We start from the raw sequence: 19,746 nt of genomic DNA on the forward strand, positions 1-19,746 counted from the left end.
TCATTAACCAACCTTACAAGAAATGTTAAAGGGGATTCTTTGAGTGGAAAAGAGAGATGATAAGCGGGGGAAGAAAAGCGGTAAAATTAAGTATATCTATAAAAATCAGTCAAGAAATTAATAAAATAAAAGAACGTAAATTATGGCACCATATACCCAAAACGTGGTGGGGAAAGGAGTAAAAGTTTAGTGCTTTTAGAATGGGTTGAAACTTAAGCAACCATCAACTTAATATAGACTGCTATATGCATAAGATGCTTTACTTAAATCTAACGGTAACCACAAATTAAAAACTGGCAAGAGATATGCAAAAAATAAAGAGAAAGGAATCCAAGTATATCACTAAAGAAATTCAGCAAACTGAGAGAAGAGAGTAAGAGAAGAAAGGAACAGAGAAGAACTACAAAAACAACCACAAAACAAGTACTAAAATAGCAGCAGTAAGTACATACCTACCAATAATTACTTAGAATGTAAATGGACTCAATGCTCACTGAAAGATATAGGGTGGGGCACCTGGGTGGCTCAGTCAGTTAAGCATCTGCCTTCTGCTCAGGTCATGATCCCAGGGTCCTGGCATAGAGCCCCACATCAGGCTCCCTACTCAATGGGGAGCCTGCTTCTCCCTCTCCCTCTGCCCCTCCCCCCACTGGTGCACACGCTCTCTCTCTCTCTCACTCTCTTGCTCCGCTCTCTCTCTCAAATAAATAAAAAAATTTTTTTTTAGAATAAGAAAGGTATAGGGTGATGGAATGGATGAAAAAGCAAGACCCATCTATATGCTGCCTACAAGAGACTCATTTCAGACCTAAAGACACCTGCAGATTGAAAGTGAAGGGATGGAAAAGCATTTAACATGCAAACAAAAGTGAAAAGAAAGCAAGGTAGCAATACTTACATCAGACAAAATAGACTTTAAAAGACTGTAATGAGACAAAAAAGGACACTATGTAATCATAAAGGGAACAATCCAACAAAAGGACAACCATTTTTTTTTTAAAGATTTTTTTATTTATTTGACAGAGAGAGAGACAGTGAGAGAGGGAACACAAGCAGGGGGAGAGGGAGAAGCAGGCTCTCCCCTGAGCAGGGAGCCTGATGTGGGGACCCTGGGATCATGACCTGAGCTGAAGGCAGCCACTTAACGACTGAGCCACCCAGGTGCCCCAAGAAGACAACCATTAAAAGGGGAGGAGTTAAGATGGCGGAGGAGTAGGGGACCCAAATTTTGTCTGGTCCCTGGAATTCAGCTAGAGAGTTAGTTATCAAATCATTCTGAACACCTGTGAAATTAACCAGGTATCTGCGAAAAGAATTGTTGCAATTCTACAAATAGAAAAGCAACCACTTTTTGCAAGGTAGGAGGTGCACAGAAGTGAATCTGAAACAATATATCAGAAGATAAACTATGGGGGGAGGGAGCCTCCATAACCTGGGTACCAGAAAGTGTTTTAAGCAACAGAGCCCAAGATCCTAACTTTTAGAAGTCTGCCTGAAAGGTGCTCGGGGGAGAAGTGGGGTGGAATCCCAGGTGGGACAGCGTGGTCTCAGGATCCCTGGGATCAATCACAAAAAGAATGGGGGTGCCTGAGTGCAGCAGAGTTCCCAAGCATCGGAGTGAGGAAGCCAGCTGCAAACAGCAAGTCCAGGCACCAACTTTCTGCTTGGTGTTGCCATAAACCAAGAACTGCTGCAGGGTGGGGCTACTGCTCTCTGAGCAGGGGCCCAGCAAGAGGCAGAACTGCAGAGAAACACCCCCTCCCTCCTTTGGGAGGAACAGCACAGGTGGGCGCTGCAGGGGTCTGCAGGGTTTGGAGACTCCAAGCTGGGTCGTGTGACTAAGATAGGTCACAGGCTGGGTGAGCACAGAGTGCTGACGGAGACCAGGGAGACGAGAGCAATTGACTGCTTTTCGGTGAGGGCTCACTGAAGTGTGTGTGTGGGGGGGGGGCGGGCACAAACTTTTAGCTCTGGGGCTAGAGGTCAGGGAGCCACCATTTTCATCCTCCCCCCCACCCCCTTGGTGCTGAAAGCCTTCAGAGAGCAAAACAGTCACATAGTGCAATCTGGAGGGAGCCGCTTACACTGAGCCTGGCCCCCTGGCAAAGAGGGTGCAATTCCACCTGGGGAAAGACACCTGAGAATCAGCATAACAGGCCTCTCCCCCCAGAAGACTAGCAGAAACATCTGGCTAATACCAAGTTTACTGATCATAGAGAGCTGCAAAACTCCAGCTCTTGGGGAATACGGTATTCATGGGTTTTTTCCTTATTATTCTTTACTCTTTCAAGTTTTATATTTTTTCTTTTACAGCTATTTTCTTATTTTATCAATTCTTTTTTTAAGTCTTTTTTAATTTTCATTTTTACATTTACATTTTATATATTTTTTTTCATTTTTGGCTTCCTTTCATTGTATTCAGTTTTATTTTTGTGTAAGTTTTTCTTGCTCTCCTATTTTGAGATCTAGTTTCTTCTAACAAACAGACCAAAATACACCCAGAATCTAGTTTATAGTTCTGTTCTGTTCTACTTCTTGTTTGATTTCTCTCTCTCCTTTTTTTTTGGTTTCTGTTCTCTTCTGATTTGTTTAGTGTATATTTTTCTGGTGTCTTGTTGCTATTTTATGTATTTTCTCTCTCTTTCATCTATTATTTTCTGGACATAATGATGAGATGGAAAAACTCACCCCAAAAGAGAGAACAGGAGGCAGTACTCACTGCCAGGGATTTAATCAATATGGATACAAGTAAGATGTGGAAATTTGAATTCAAAACAACGATTATAAAGATACTAGCTGGGTTTGAAAAAAGATTAGAAGATACTACAGAATCCCTTACTGGAGATATAAAAGAACTAAAATCTAATCAGGTTAAAATAAAAAAGGCTTGGGGTGCCTGGGTGGCTCAGTTGTTAAGCGTCTGCCTTCAGCTCAGGTCATGATCCCAGGGTCCGGGGATCGAGCCCTGCATCGGGCTCTCTGCTCCGTGGGAAGCCTGCTTCTCCCTCTCCCACTCCCCTTGCTTGTGTTCCCTATCTTGCTGTGTCTCTCTCTGTCAAATAAATAAATAAAAATCTTTAAAAAATAAAATAAAATAAAATAAAAAAGGCTATTACTGAGATGCAATAAAAAATGGAGGCTCTAACTGCTAGGATAAATGAGGCAGAAAAGAGAGTCAGTGATATAGAAGACAAAATGATGGAGAACAAGGAGGTGGAGAAAAAGAGAGATAAACAACTACTAGATCACAAAGGGAGGATTCGAGAGATCAGCGACACCATAATGTCAAACAATATTGGAATAATTTGGGTGCCAGAGGAAGAGGAAGGAGAGAGAAGGTTTATTTGAACAAATTATAGCTGAGAACTTCCCTAATCCAGGGAAGGAAACAGGCATTCAAGTCCAGGAGTCACAGGGAACCCTCCTCAAAATCAATAAAAATAGGTTAACACCTTGACATATAATAGTGAAGCTTGCAAATTTCAGAGATAAAGAGAAAATCCTGAAGGCAGCTCGGGAAAAGAGGTCCTTAACCTATAAGGGTAGAAACATAAGGCTGGCAGCAGACCTGTCCACAGAGACCTGGCAGGCCAGAAATGACTGGCATGATATATGCAAGGTGCTAAATGAGAAAAATATGCAGCCAGAATACTTTATCCAGCAAGGCTGCCATTTAGAATGGAAGGAGAGATAAAGAGCTTCCAGGACAAACAGAAACCAAAAGAATTTGTGATCACTAAACCAGCCATGCAAGAAATATTAAAGTGGCGGGGGGGGCGTCTGAGTGGCTCAGTCTGGTCAAGTGTCTGCCTTTGGCTCAGGTCATGATCCCAGGGTCCTGGGATCAAGCCCACATGGGGCTCCCTGCTCAGTGGGGAGCCTGCTTCTCCCTCTCCCTTCGCCCCTCCCCCCACTCATGCTTTCTCTCGTGTGTTCTCTCTCTCAAATAAATAAATAAAATCTTTACAAAAAAAAAAAAATTAAAGGGGACTCTTTGAGGGAAGAGAGAGCCCCAAAGTAACAAAGACCAGAAAGGAACAGAGATAATACACAGACACAGTAACTTTTCAGGTAATACAATGGCACTAAATTCATATCTTTCAGTAATTACTCTGAATGTAAATGGACTAAGCACTCCAACCAAAAGACACAGGGTATCAGATTGGATAAAAAAACAAGACCCATTGATATGCTGTCTACAAGAGACTAATTTTAGACCAAAAGAGACCTCCAGATTGAAAGTGAGGGGGTGGAGAACCACTTATCATGCTAATGGACATCAAAAGAAAGCTGGGGTGGCAATCCTTACATCAGACAAATTAGATTTTAAACCAAAGACTGTAATAAGAGATGAAGAAGGACACTATATCATAATAAAAGGGTCTATCCAATAAGAAGATCTAACAATTGTAAATATTTATGCCCCTAACTTGGGAGCAGCCAATTATATAAACCAATTAATAACAAAATTAAGGAAACACATTGATAATAATACAATAATAGCAGGGGACTTTAACACCCCACTAACAGCAATGGACAGATCACCTAAGCAGAAGATCAACAAGGAAACAAGGGCTTTGAATGACACACTGGACCAGATGGACTTCACAGATATATTCAGAGCATTTCATCCTGAAGCAATAGAATGCACATTCTTCTCGAGTGTACATGGAACATTCTCCAGAATAGATCACATACTGGGTCACAAATCAGGTCTCAACTGGTATCAAAAGATTGGGATTATTTCTGCATATTTTCAGACCACAATGCTTTAAAACTGGAACTCAATCACAAGAGAAAATTTGGAAGGAATATAAATACATGGAGGCTTAAGAGCATCCTACTAAAGAATGAATGTGTCAACCAGGAAATTAAAGAAGAATTTAAAAAATTCATGGAAACAAATGAAAATGAAAACACAACTCCTCAGAACCTTTGGGATGCAGCAAAGGCAGTCCTAAGAGGGAAGTATATAGCAATAAAAACCTTACTCAAGAAACAAGAAAAGTCTCAAATACACAACCTAACCTTACACCCAAAGGAGCTGGAGAAAGAACAGCAAATAAAGCCCAAATCCAGCAGGAGAAGAGAAATAATAAAGATTAGAGCAGAAATCAATGAACGAGAAACCAAAAGAACAGTAGAACAGATCAACGAAACTAAGAGCTGGTTCTTTGAAAGAATTAATAAGATCAATAAACCCCCAGCCAGACTTATCAAAAAGAAAAGAGAAAGGACCCAAATAAACAAAATCATAAATGAAAGAAGAGCGATCGCAACCAACACTGAAGAAATACAAACAATTGTAGGAACATACTATGAGCAACTATATTGCCAACAAATTAGGCAATCTGGAGGAAATGGATGCATTCCTAGGAACATATAAACTACCAAAACTGAAATAGGAAGAAATAGAAAACCTGAACAGAACCATAACCAGCAAAGAACTTGAAGCAGTAATTAAAAATCTCCCAACAAACAAGCGTCCAGGACCAGATGGCCTCCCAGGGGAATTCTACCAACTATATAAAGAAGAATTAATAACTATTCTTCTGAAGCTCTTTCAAAAAATAGAAATGGAAGGAAAACTTCCAAACTCATTTTATGAGGCCAGCATTACCTTGATCCCCAAACCAAAGACCCCACCAAGAAGGAGAATTACAGACCAACATCATGCTGAACATGGGATACAAAAATTCTCACCAAGATACTAGAGGGAACATACCTCAATATCATAAAACATGATATATCACATCAACAAGAGAAAGGATAAAAACCAGATGATCATTTCAATAGATGCAGAAAAAGCATTTAACAAAGTACAACATCCATTCATGATAAAAACCCTCAACAAAGCAGGTTTAGAGGGAACATACCTCAACATAATAAAGGCATATATGAAAAACCCACAGCTAATATCCCATCCTCAATGAGGGAAAATCTGACAGCTTTTCCTCTACGGTCAGGAGCAAGACAGGGATGTCCACTTTCACCACTTTTATTCAGCATAGTACTGGAAGTCCTAGCTTCAGCAATCAGACAATGAAAAGAAATAAAACGCATCCAAATTGGCAAGGAAGAAGTAAAACTTCTACTATTTGCAGATGACATGGTACTATATATATAGAAAACCTGAAAGACTCCACCAAAAACTGCTAGAACTGATAAATGAGTTCGATAAAGTTGCAGGCTACAAAATCAATATACAGAGAAGTCCACTGTATTTCTATACAATAATAATGAAGTAGCAGAAAGAGAAATTAAGAAAACAACCCTATTTACAACTGCACCCAAAATAATAAAATATCTAGGAGTGAACTTAACCAAGGAGGTGAAAGACCTATACTCTGAAAACTATAAAACACTGATGAAAGAAATTGAAGATGACACAAACAAATGGAAAGATATTCCATACTCATGAGTTAGAAGAACAAATGTTGATAAAATGTCCATACTACCCAAAGCAATCTACAGATTGAATGCAATCCCTCTCAAAATACCAACAGCATTTTCCACCAAACTAGAACAAACAATCCTAAAATTTGTATGGAACCACAAAAGACCCTGAATGGACAAAGTGATCTTGAAAAAGAAGAACAAAACTGGAGGTATCACAATCCCAGATTTCAAGATCCACTACAAAGCTACAGTAATCAAAACAGTATGGTACTGGCACAAAAATAGACACACATATCAATGGAACAGGATAGAGAGCCCAGAAACAAACCCATGATTTACTTATATGGTCAATTAATATTCTATAAAGGAGGCAAGAATATGCAATGGGAGAAACATAGTCTCTTCAACAAATGGTGCTGGGAAAACTGGACAGCTATATGGAAAAGAATGAAACTGGACCACTTTCTTAGACCACACACAAAAATAAATTCAAAATGGATTAAAGACCTAACTGTGAGACCTCAAACCATGAAAATCCTAGAAGAGAGCATAGGCAGTAATGTCCCTAACATCGGCTGTCACATTTTTCTAGATATGTCTCCTGAGGCAAGAGAAACAAAAGCAAAAATAAACTACTGGAACTACACGAAAATAAAAAGCTTCTGCACAGCAAAGGAAACAATCAACAAAACTAAAAGACAATCTACTTAATGGAAGAAGATATTTGCAAATGACATATCCAGAAAGGGGCCAGTATCCAAAATATATAAAGAACAATTCAACACCAAAACTCACAAATAATTCAATTAAAAATGGGTAAAAGACATACGGATGGCCAACAGACACAGGAAAAGATGCTCAACATCACTAATCACAGGGAAATGTAAATCAAAAGCACAAGGAGATATCCCCTCACACCTGTCAGAATGGCTAAAATCAACAGCACAAGAAACAAAAGGTGTTGGCAAGAACGTGGAGAAAAAGGAACCCTCATGCATTGTTGGTGGGAATGCAAACTGGTGCAGCCACTGTGGAAAACAGTATGGAGGTTCCTCAAAAGATTAAAAATAGAGCTATCCTGTGATTCAGTAATTCCACTACCGGGTGTGTACCCAAAGAATACAGAAACACTAATTCGAAAAGATATATGCACCCCTATGTTTACAGTTGCATTATTTACAATAGTCAAATTATGGAAGTAGCCCAAGTGTCTAATAACGGATGAATGGATAAAGAAGATGTGGTATATATATATATATATATATATATACAATGGATATTACTCAGCCATGAAAAAAGAATGAAATCTTGCCATGTGCAACAACATGGATGGAGCTAGAGACTATTACCCTGAGTGAAATACGTCAGTCAGAGAAAGGCAAATACTATATGATTTCACTCACATGTGGAATTGAAGAAACAAAACAAATGAACAACAAAAAAGAGACAAACCCAAAAACAAACTCTTAACTATAGAGAACAAGTGATGGTTACCAGAGGGGAGATGGGTGGGTGGGAGGGAGATGGATGAAACAGGTGATGGGGATTAGAGGACACTTATCATGATGAGCACTGAGTAATGTATAGAATTGTTGAATCGCTCTATTGTACACCTGCAAACTCTATTCCAGTATGTTAACCATACTGGAATTAAAATTTAAAAATTAATTAATTAACTTTTTAAAAATAACTACTTTTCTGAGGGGATAAATTTGCCCAGGAACTTAGGAACAGGATAAGACATTAAGTCAAACCTCATTATTAACCCCAGGAACAATACCCAGAGTGTGGCAAGCACCATGATTTCAAAACTAGGCTTGTGGGTGGAAGGTCACAGTAGACTGATATAAGATATTTCTAAGGTTGGTTCTTGCCTCCCGTCATGTTTATGTCCACTTTCATTGATTCTGGGAGCTTCACAGCACCGTTCCAATACATTCCTTTTCTGCTAAGGTTAACCAGAGTTAGTGTCTGTTGTTTGTAACCAAGAACACTGACTGGTGTACTACAGTGACATCTTTTTGTTTGTCATTATATTAAAACAAATTAAAACTTTATTGTAGTTCATTTTTTAAGTCTATCCAATTGGCATGGACTAAAGAAAGATAATACTCATTGTTGAAAAGGATGTGAAGAGTAGGTTCTGATGGGTTTTAACCTAGAACACTGTTTAAAGATTGGAAGTTTGGAGAGAAGGATTCTGGAAGATGATGTTGGTGACATGGCCTTCCCCCCCCCCCCCCCGTTTTTTCTTAAAAAAAATTTTTTTTTTAAGATTTTATTTTTTTAAGTAATATCTACACCCAATGTGGGGCTGGAATCACAACCCTGAGATCAAGAGTCGCATGCTCCACTGACTGAGCCAGCCAAGTGTCCCTCATTTATAACATTTATTAAATTGTTATAAAAAGCACATCAAATTCTAAGCATTTTAAGTTTGCAGTATTAAGTACAGTCACATTGCGGTGCACCATCGTCCATCTCCAGAATTCTTTTCATCCTGCAAAACTGAACCTCTATGCCCACCAGACAATAACTCCCCATTCTCCCCTCCCCCAAACCCTAGCAGCCACCTTTATACTTTCTGTCTCTATGATATTAACTACTCTGGGTACTTAATATAAGTGAAATCATATATTTGTCTTTTTTTCTGACTGGTTTATTTCACCTAACATAATGGGGGACAGGCTTTTTAATCTCTCTGGATCCCCCATTAAAAACAGAGCAACTGGGGTCAAACCCCCCAAAAACACAAGGACAATATTTATAACAATACTAGGTGCTATGAACACCAAATTTATACGTTGAACCCTAAACTTCAATATGACATTATCTAGAGATAGAGCTTTTAGGAAGTAAATAAGGTTCAATGAAGTCATGAGTCCCTAATACAATAGGATGGGTGGCTTTATAAGAGGGAGCGAGCTCTCTCTTTCTCTCTCTCTCCATGAACACACACCAATGAAAGGCTATCTACAAACCAGAAAATGAGTCCTCGCTAGAAACCAAATCCTGTTCAACTTTGATCTTGGACTTTCCAGGCTCCAGAACTGTGAGAGATACCTTTCTATTATTGTCTGTGGTATTTTTTCATGGCAGCATTACCAGAATTATATACGAGGTGATGGTATTTCCATGAACTCCAAAATACAAGTTGGTGAGGACAAAATATAGGTAACCACAGACTTGCAGGGTATTAGCATCATTGCAGAAAGAAGCAGAAGGAAGTAAGGAGGCATCTCACAGATTTGAGAAAAGGAATTCATATAAATAGTCAACAGATATTCACTGAAAAGCCTAACCATTTTGAACAGCAGCTGAAACAGGGAGGGTTTCTTGCCCATTCCAACAGTGGCTAAAGGCAAGGGGTCCCCTTTAGGTCTGAAGAGACTGGAGCAGTCTAGTCAGTACGGACCCTACAACTGACCTGTCAGGGCTTCCTTCCAAGTAGGCCCTCACACCTGGGAAAGAGAAGGCAGTGGGGATGACACGCAAATTCAGAGAGGTGGGCACACAAGGGTGAGGCGTGGAGGGCTTTTCAAAAACCACACAAACCAACTCCGCCTCATTTACAGGCCAGGTGGAGCCGGTGAAAGCCCCTGAGCTGGACAGCAGAGGGAAGGGGCATCTAGCTGCGGAAGATGAAGGAACGGAAAAGACAAGCTGTCCACGGGTCCTGCTCCTGTTCCCCTCACTGTCCACCAGGGCCACGTGGTTTAGAGAAAAACCACAGGAGCTTGAGCCCTGTCTTTCCCCCTGGATGGCTTCATGACCCTGGACAAGTTCCAGAAATGACACTCGTCTCCCAGGCTCACTGTGAGGAGCAAAGCAAACAGAGTGCCGCAGACAGCTCGTGCACGGAGACGTGCAAGCAAACGCCCCTCGGCCGAGAGAGGGGCCCTCTCCCTCCCCTGCGCCCCGGCGCTGCGGTTCCCGGCTGGGGGCGGACTTGGAGCGACTTAGCCGGGGCTCCGGCCCCCGCCGGGCGTTACAGCCCGCTCCGGCGTGCCAGCGCGCACACTCACACGCTCCCCCAGACCCACACGCTCCCCGCGGGGACAGCCCGGGACACGCAGAGGCGCGCACGCACTCCCTCCGGGGCCCGCACACTCCGCACCAGCGCGGCGCGGCGTCCGATCCCGCGCCGCACCGGCCGCGCGGCGCCGCCTACCTTTCCAGACGGCGGAGATGCGGGGTCCGTTCTTGGGGTGGCCTTGGGTGGCGGCGGCCGTCCACAGCCGCAGCGGGAGCCGGGACCGAGCCAGCGGGCCGGGGGGCAAGGAGCAGAGTCTAGCGAGGCGCATCTGAGCAGAGGTGGTGGCATCCCGAGGACCTGGAGCAACAGCAGCCAGCCGCCCAGCCGGACCTCACCCGGTCCCTCGCAGCCTTTCCCGCCAGGAGTAAGCGGTGCCAACCGCCCCGGGGAAGCTTCGCCGCCCGCTCTCCGGCGAGGTGACCAAGGGGAGAACCCAGGCCGCCGGGGACAAGACAGACTTGGGGACTTCTGTGATCGGTGGCAGGCCCTGTCCCCTCTCTGAGCCTCAAATCCACTCCCCTCCACCCCGTGAAAGGGCTGGCCTAGAAGTCGGCGAGTCTTAACAAGCTAGCAGACAAGTCTAGCACCAGGCAGTCTCACTTAATGGCCAGCTAAGTGGTTTGGATCCTGAAAGTTGTGTTTCTCAGAGGACAGGCTGGCTTGAGTGGACATCACTTCCTCCGAACCTATAAGCAGGAGCAAGATGCCTTCCTTTCAGGAGGCGGGCAGAGGGCAGGGGTCAGCACCCCATCATTGCTCTGCTGTGAGAACACATAATTTTTTTTTAAAGATTTTATTTATTTGAGAGAGAGAGCGAGCACACAAACGGGGAAAAGCAGAGGGAGAGGGAGAAGCAGACTCTCCACTGATCAGAGAGTCCGATGTGATGCGGCGGTGGGGGGTGGGGTGGGGGGCTCAATCCCAGGCCCCAGGGATCATGACCTGAGCCCAAGGCAGATGCTTAACTGACTGAGCAACCCAGGCGCCCCAACACAGAATTTTCATCTTGGCCTGACTCCCTCCCCTCTCCCTTCTCCTCCCGTCCCGTCAGCAGCCTTCTGGGCTGCCTCCCCCAAGCCAGCTGGTGTTTGCTCAGAAAATCCAAACTCATTTCCATGTGAGTGGAGGGAGATATAATTAAGAAGGCCCCTTTTATTTTGTTGAGGTAGTTTCCTTCTATTGCTAGTTTGTTAAGTGTCTTTAACCTAGAAGAGTGTCAAATTTTGTCAGTGCTTTTTCTATATTGAAAATCTCATGTGGTTTTTCCCCAATTCCTTTTGTTGCTGTGGTATAAATTACATTAATAAATTTTTGTATGTTGAACTATCTTTGCATTGCAGGAATAAATCCCCACTTGGTCATGGTGTATAATCCTTTTATTTTTTTTTTTAAGATTTTATTTATTTGACAGAGAGAGACACAGTGAGAGAGGGAACACAAGCAGGGGGAGTGGGAGAGGGAGAAGCAGACTTCCCCAGGGAGCAGGGAGCCTGATGCAGGGCTCCATCCCAGGACCCTGGGATCATAACCTGAGCCAAAGGCAGAGGCTTAATGACTGAGCCACCCAGGCACCCTGATGTATAATCCTTTTAATATGCTACTGAATTATTTGCTAGTATCTTGTTGAGGATTTTTGCATCAATGCTCAAAGGGCATATTGGTCTGTAGTTTTCCTGTAGTGTCTTTGTCTGGGTTTGATAACAGTATAATGTTGCCCTTGTGAACTGAGTTAGGAAGTGTTCCCTCCTCTTCAGTTTTTCGGAAAAGTTTGAGAAGGATTGGTATTAGTTCTTTAAATGTTTGGTAGAGGGGCGCCTGGGTGGCTCAGTTGGTTGAGCGACTGCCTTCGGCTCAGGTCATGATTCTGGAGTCCAGGGATCAAGTCCCGCATCGGGCTCCCTGCTCAGCGGGGAGTCTGCTTCTCCCTCTGACCCTCCCCCATCTCATGCTCTCTCTCTCTCTCTCACATTCTCTCTCTCAAATAAATAAATAAATAAATAAATAAATAAATAAATAAATAAATAAATAAATAAAATCTTAAATGTTTGGTAGAATCACCAATGAAGCCATTAAGTTCAGGGCTTTTCTTTGTTGGTTTGTTTTTTAAGCAAAGTGCGTTACTCAAAACTTCTCAGCACCATCTAGTTGTCAGGTGTTGGGAGATTTGTGATTACTGATTCAGTCTCCATACTAGTTATAGTTCTATTCAGATCTATTTCTTCATGATTTAGTCTTGGTAGGTTTTGTGTTTCTAGGAATTTGTCCTTTTCATCAATGTTATTCAATTTGTTAGCATACAATGTTCACCGTACTCTCTTACAGTCTTTATTTCTGTAGAATCAGTGGTAATGTACCCATTTTCATTTCTGATTTGAATAATTTGTCTTCTCTTTTTTTTTTTTTCAGTCCATCTAGCTAAAGGCTTGCCAATTTTGTTGATTTTTTCAAAGAACCAACTTCTGGTTCCACTGATATTTCTCTTCTGTATTTCATTTCTCTTTGCTCTAATCTTTATTATTTCCTCCCTTCTGCTAGCTTTGGGTTTAGTTTGTTCTTCTTTTTCTAGTTCCCTAAGTTGTAAAGTAGGTTGCTGATTTGAGACCTTTCTTGTTTTTTAACATAAGCATTCATAGCTATACATAATAAACAACAGAAAACAAAGTAAAATCTCATACAAGATTATTATAAGAAAAACAGAATAAGGAGCAGAATTATATCCCTATAGACAGTGAAAGCATACCAATAGGATATGAGCAAGACACAGATATAAATGACAATCACCTATTTCAAAATGAACTAAAAGATTTTTTTTTTTTTTAGGTAGGCTCCATGCCAACATGGGGCTTGAACTCACAACCCTGAGATCAAGACCTGAACTGAAATCAAGAGTTGGTCACCCAACTGACTGAGCCACCCTGGCACCCCAAAATGAACTAAAAGATCTTTAAAAAAAAATTTTTTTTAATTTTTTATTTATTTTTATTTTTTTTTAAAAGATTTTATTTATTTATTTGAGAGAGAATGAGAGAGAGCACATGAGAGGGGGGAGGGTCAGAGGGAGAAGCAGACTCCCTGCCAAGCAGGGAGCCTGATGCGGGACTCGATCCAGGGACTCCAGGATCATGACCTGAGCCGAAGGCAGTCGCTTAACCAACTGAGCCACCCAGGTGCCCTGAACTAAAAGATCTTAAGAAAATGGTATATGATATGAAAGCACAACATCAGAACTAGGAAAGCTCAGAAATGAGGTGACAGAACTTAGGAAAGAACATTACAAGTAAAAGAAAAAAACCAATACAAAATAAAATCTAAAAAGGAACGCAAGAAGGAATAAATACAACAGATAATGCTATAAGAGAAATATAAGGAGGAAAGGAGGAACACCTTAAAAATAAAAAAAAAAGATATAAAAAGATTGGAGAAAAAGCAATATTATACTGAAGAGAGAACAAAGATCCAACATACAAATAACAAGAGTCTCCTTAAGAAGCCAATCAGAGCAAGAGAACAGAACTATTCTAAAACTTGTAATTCAAAAAAGCTGTCTTGAAATTAAAAAAAATGATACTACATTTTGAAAGATCTTACCACATGCCTGAGATGACTAACCTCGAACAAGTGACACCAAGACATAGTCTGGTAAAATTATAGGACCTTATAGAAAAAGAAAATTATTTTAAAAAAATTTTTATCTTATTTTTATTAGAGAGAGAGAGCCTGCATGCGTGTACATGAGTTGGGGAAGGAGGGGCAGAGGGAGAGGGAGAGAAAGAGAATCTTAAGCGGCTCCACACTCAGTGCAGAGCTGAACGTGGGGCTCCATCTCACGACCCTGAGATCATGACCTGACCCAAAATCAAGTGTTGGGCTTAACTTACTGAGCCCCCCAGGTGTCCCGAAAAAGAAAAATATTTGACTAAACTAGGAGCAAGTAAAAAGAGCAAACAAGTTGTAAGGGAAAGAAAATTAGGTTTTCTTCATGAGAAAATGAAATATCTCAAGGAAAGAAAATGTGAGCCAAGAATTTTATGTTTAGAAAGCTGACTTTCACATGTAAAGGCTATTAATATGAAAAAGCTCAGGGAATATAGTGCCCCTTCCTGGGAAATCTAGGAGAGAATGAGTTGCAATTGTAAAAAACTAGTGGTGAGCATTAAACACAGAATTCTTTGGAAAATAAAAGTGTTAAAAGGAAGAAGGCAAAGTATTTAATGGTATAGATTCAGATAATATAAAATATGTCTGTTGAAGTAGAGAGAAGTGGAACGGGTAGAGTGAAAAGTAGATGCAAAAAAATTTTAAACTTTTCTCTTTAATTTAAAGTTATTTATTTATTTAACTTTTATTTTTATTTTATTTATTTGAGAGAGGGAGAGTGAGCAAGTGAGAGAGACAGAGAGAGAGCACGAGCAGGGGGAAAGGGAGAAGCAGACTCCCCACTGAGCAGGGAGCCCGATGCAGGGATGGATCCCGATGCAGGGATGGATCCCAGAGCCCTGGGATCATGACTGGAGCAGAAGGCAGATGCTCAACTGATTAAGCCACCCAGGTGCTCCCAATTTTTTTTTTTTAAGATTTTATTTATTTGACAGAGAGAGAGAGGGAGAGCTCAAGCAGGGGGAGTGACAGACAGAGGGAGAGGGAGAAGTCTCCCGCTGATCAGGGAGACCAATGTGGGGCTCAATCCCAGGACTCTGGGATCATGACCTGAAGCGTTAACAGATGCTTAACTGACTGAGCCACCCAGGCGCCCCAGAAGTTGTGTTTAAGCAATCTCTACACCCGATGTGGGGATCGAACTCATGAGTCAAGAGTCAAAAGTTCTTCCGACTGAGCCAGCCAGGCACCCCTTAAATGTTCTTAATAATTACATTGGTGATGATTGTATTGTTATTTTGAAGAGTGTTGTTTATGTATTGTGGGCTAAAGTAAATGAGCAATTATGGATTACCCCCTATGCTCTTGAGAACTAGGATTCTCAGGGTGGAAGATAGGAAATAAACATGCAGTATAGAAAAGGTTACAAAAAACCCCTGCAGTCTTGAATTTTAAGTAGCAGTATAAACTTTTTATCTCTATGAATATAGATCTAGACATAAATTAGGTATAGATCTAGATCTCTCTCTAGCTCTGACCACCAAAGTGGCTTAGAAATAATGACCAGTCTGGTAGCAATGAGCATCTCTAGTGCCGATTGTGGTCTTGAAATACAATTTCCCACTAAAAACCATTTGAGCTTCTTTTGAAGGAATGGTTCTTTCTTGTGTCTGGGGCAGGAAATGTTCAAGATGAGCCTGGAACTCTTGTCATGCCAGATAGTATGGAAACCAGCAAAAATTTCCAGGATTGTATGTTAAAAGGACTCAGCCTCAATTTCAACATGAGCAAATACAGGTAAATATACTGTGGAAAATGGGAGCCATTTTGAAGAGCAGTAAAATTATAGGGGAGGAGAAGACTAGAACAAAGTGTGGTGTTGGATTAGAATTTGAAGTATTGGTGTTAAAACATACATAATTTATATTTACATATTTCCTATATGTATGAAATAGAAATATAGATGAATGGGTTTGTGTGTGTAAACATTCATACATTTCCTAAGTCTATCCACTTGGAGAGACTGGAAATAATGCCATCCCAGTGGCAATAAACACACCTAGCATCCAGACTTGGATTCTAAATACCGTTCTCTACTAAAATAAACTAAGGCTGTTTGGATTAATGACTAATAGGACAGCCGTTGTCAAAATTTCCCACATCACTTATGAAAACAGCAGTGAGGGGGCGCCTGGGTAGTTTAGTTGGTTGAGTGTCCAACTCTTGATTTCGGCTCAGGTTATGATCTCAGGGTCCCGGTATGGAGCCCCACTTTGGCTCCGTACTCAGTTGCTTGAGATTCTTTCCCTCTGCCCTTCCTCCCCACTCCCCGCCTTGTGCCCACATCACTCTCTCTCTCTCTCTAATAAATAAACAAATCTTAAAAAAAGAAAGAAAATAGCAGTGAGGTGATCAGTCTCCATCTACCTGGGGCAGTTAAAATTTGAATTACACCTGTGGATTAACTATAGATGGTAGTACTGTATTAATATTAATTTCTTGATTCTGATAGGTTGTACTGTGGCTATGTAGGATAGCATGTCTTTGTTTTTAGGAAACACGCACTGAAATATTTAAGAGTAATGGGGCATCATATCTGCAATTTGCTTTCAAATGGCTTGGGGATGGGGGTGGGAGAAGAATAATATATCTAGAGAGGGTGAGAAAGAATGAAAAGGTAAATGTAAAATGTTAACAACTGGGGCTTTAGGTGAAGGTTAAGAGGGAGTTATTTTCTATTATTTTTGTAACTTTACTGTAAACTTCGAATTATTTTAAAATAAAAATGGGGGGCGCCTGGATGGCTCAGTTGGTTGAGTGTCAGACTAGATTTTGGCTCAGGTCATGATCTCAGGGTCCTGGGATCCAGCCCTGCATCGCCCTCCAAACTAACGGGGGAATCTGCTTCTCTCTGTCTCCCTCTGCCACTCCTTCTGCTCGCATTCTCTCCCTCTACAAAGTAAATAAATCTTTAAAAAAAAAAAGGAAAAGTCATGTTCTCAAACTTGAGCATATGGGGAAATATTTAGCTTACTAAACATGTGCAGTATAATCTAAATCTTGTTGAATACACGCATTTATCTAATTCAATATAGTTATATTTTCAGAAGTATAAAAAAAGTTATCATCATCTATTAGTGATAGATCCATCTTAAAACAAAACAAATTTGGAGGACGTATACTACCAGATATCAAGACCTATTCTGAAGCTACAGAAATCAAGTTGTATGGTATTGGCACAGGGATAGAAAAATACATCACTGAGATAGAATAATCAGAAATTGACACATACAAAACAGTCACCTTATTTATGACAAATTCAATGGGGACAGCATAAAAAAACAGGAGCGCTGGATCAATTGATACTCATACGGAAAATAATAACCTTGATTCCTTATCTCACTTTGCACATAAAAACTAATTTGAAATTGGGCGCCTGGGTGGCTCAGTTGGTTAAGCGACTGCCTTCGGCTCAGGTCATGATCCTGGAGTCCCGGGATCGAGTCCCGCATCGGGTTCCCTGCTTGGCAGGGAGTCTGCTTCTCCCTCTGACCCTCCCCCCTCTCATGCTCTCTCTCTCTCATTCTCTCTCAAATAAATAAATAAATAAATCTTTAAAAAAAAAAAACTAATTTGAAATTAATCATGACCTGAATGTGAAAGATAAAACTTACAGAGGATAACACAAGAAAGTATCTTCAAAATTAGGGCAAAGATTTCTTAAATGGGACATAAAAAGCACTATCCAACAAAATAAAATTTCATAAATTGGACTTCTAAGAAATTCTTTAAAAACACCATTAAGAGTGTAAAAAAGCAAGCCACCAATTGGGAGGATATTCACAATATACATTCTTGACAAGAACCCACGTTTGTGCAATTCCTAATTTCAGTGACCATACTTCTTTCTTTTTTTTTTTTAAAGATTTTATTTATTTATTTGAGAGAGAGAATGAGAAAGAGAGAGCACGAGAGGGGGGAGGGTCAGAGGGAGAAACAGACTCCCCGCTGAGCAGGGAGCCTGATGCGGGACTCGATCCCCGGGGCTCCAGGATCATGACCTGAGCCGAAGGCAGTCACTTAACCAACTGAGCCACCCAGGCGCCCACCATACTTATTTCTAAAAGTTCTTTTTGGTTCTTCTTGAATATGCCTGTTCTTTTTTCATCATGTCTTACTCTTAAAGGCTTGATATCTTCTTTAATGTCTTTAATAATTTAAATTTGCTTTACCAAGAGCCCCAGGATCATTTTTTAAAATGTACATTTTATTGTGTATAAATTCTTTCTAAATAAAGTGGACTTAACAAAATTTGAGGTAATACTTAAGATAACACTTTGAGCATCCTACCTGATTTTATTCTCATGTCTTTAGTTTTATATGTTTTGTTCATATAGATCTGGGTTTTGTTGCTCTCTGTAAAAGAATAAATTAGATTAAAAAATTTTAATTGTAGACACTCAAATGACATGTTATTTGCCTTCCCCCCCTTAAGTAGCAGACCTCAGCCAAATCAACTTAACTCATACAAAAGCCACCCAGCTACACATTTTCTCCTGCCACCGAATCTTTAATCTTTTTAAAATTATGTTATGTTAATCACCATTCATTACATCATTAGTTTTTGATGTAGTGTTCCATGATTCATTGTTTGCATATAACACGCAGTGCTCTATGCAGTACGTGCCCTCTTTAATACCCATCACCAGGCTAACCCATCCCCCCACCCCCTCCCCTCTAGAACCCTCAGTTTGTTTCTCAGAGTCCATAGTCTCTCATGGTTCATCTCCCCCTCCGATTCCCCCCTTCATTTTTCCCTTCCTACTATCTTCTTCTTTTTTTTTTAACATATAATTATTTGTTTCAGAGGTACAGGTCTGTGATTCAACAGTCTTACACAATTCACAGCGCTCACCATAGCACATACCCTCCCCAATGTCTATCACCCAGCCACCCCATCCCTCCCACCCCCACCACTCCAGCAACCTTCAGTTTGTTTCGAGATTAAGAATTCCTCATATCAGTGAGGTCATATGATACATTGTCTTTCTCCGTTTGACTTATTTCGCTCAACATAATACCTTCCAGTTCCATCCACGTCGTTGCAAGTGGCAAGATCTCATTCCTTTTGATGGCTGCATAATATCCCATTGTATATATATACCACATCTTCTTTATCCATTCATCTTCAGTGGACATCTTGGCTCTTTCCATAGTTTGGCTATTGTGGACATTGCTGCTATAAACATCAGGGTGCACGTACCCTTTCTGATCCCTACATTTGTATCTTTGGGGTAAACACCCAGTAATGCAATTTAATAGTGCTTCAGCTTCTGCATCTGTTCGTTGGACATTATATACTACTGTTACTGTATGTTAAAATGCAGCCCCTAGGACCAATTTTGGATGTTTCTGGGAAAGTCTGACCACAAACTTGCACCAAGTATAGAACTGGGGTTTCAAATTCTCAGGTAAGACTATTCTTTCACACATCAACTCCCCTTTTATGGTCCCGCCAACCAAGCAGAGAAAATTTTTTCCTGTCTTCTTAGTGCTGATGCATCATTTTTTGTTTTGTTTTTCAGGTTGCCCTTTGACATAGGGTGCAAATTTTTAAAGGTTTCAATTTCATGCAATGGCGTCAGTTTCAGTCTCTGAGGGGCTTAATGCTTTCGCCCTCCCAGACGATGCAGTCTGTTTGCTCTAGTATCCTG

The sequence above is a fragment of the Mirounga angustirostris genome, unplaced genomic scaffold, assembly GCF_029215605.1.
Source record: "Mirounga angustirostris isolate CCGP_5_RB_7025 unplaced genomic scaffold, mMirAng1.0.hap1 SCAF_9, whole genome shotgun sequence".
Taxonomy (NCBI): domain Eukaryota; kingdom Metazoa; phylum Chordata; class Mammalia; order Carnivora; family Phocidae; genus Mirounga; species Mirounga angustirostris.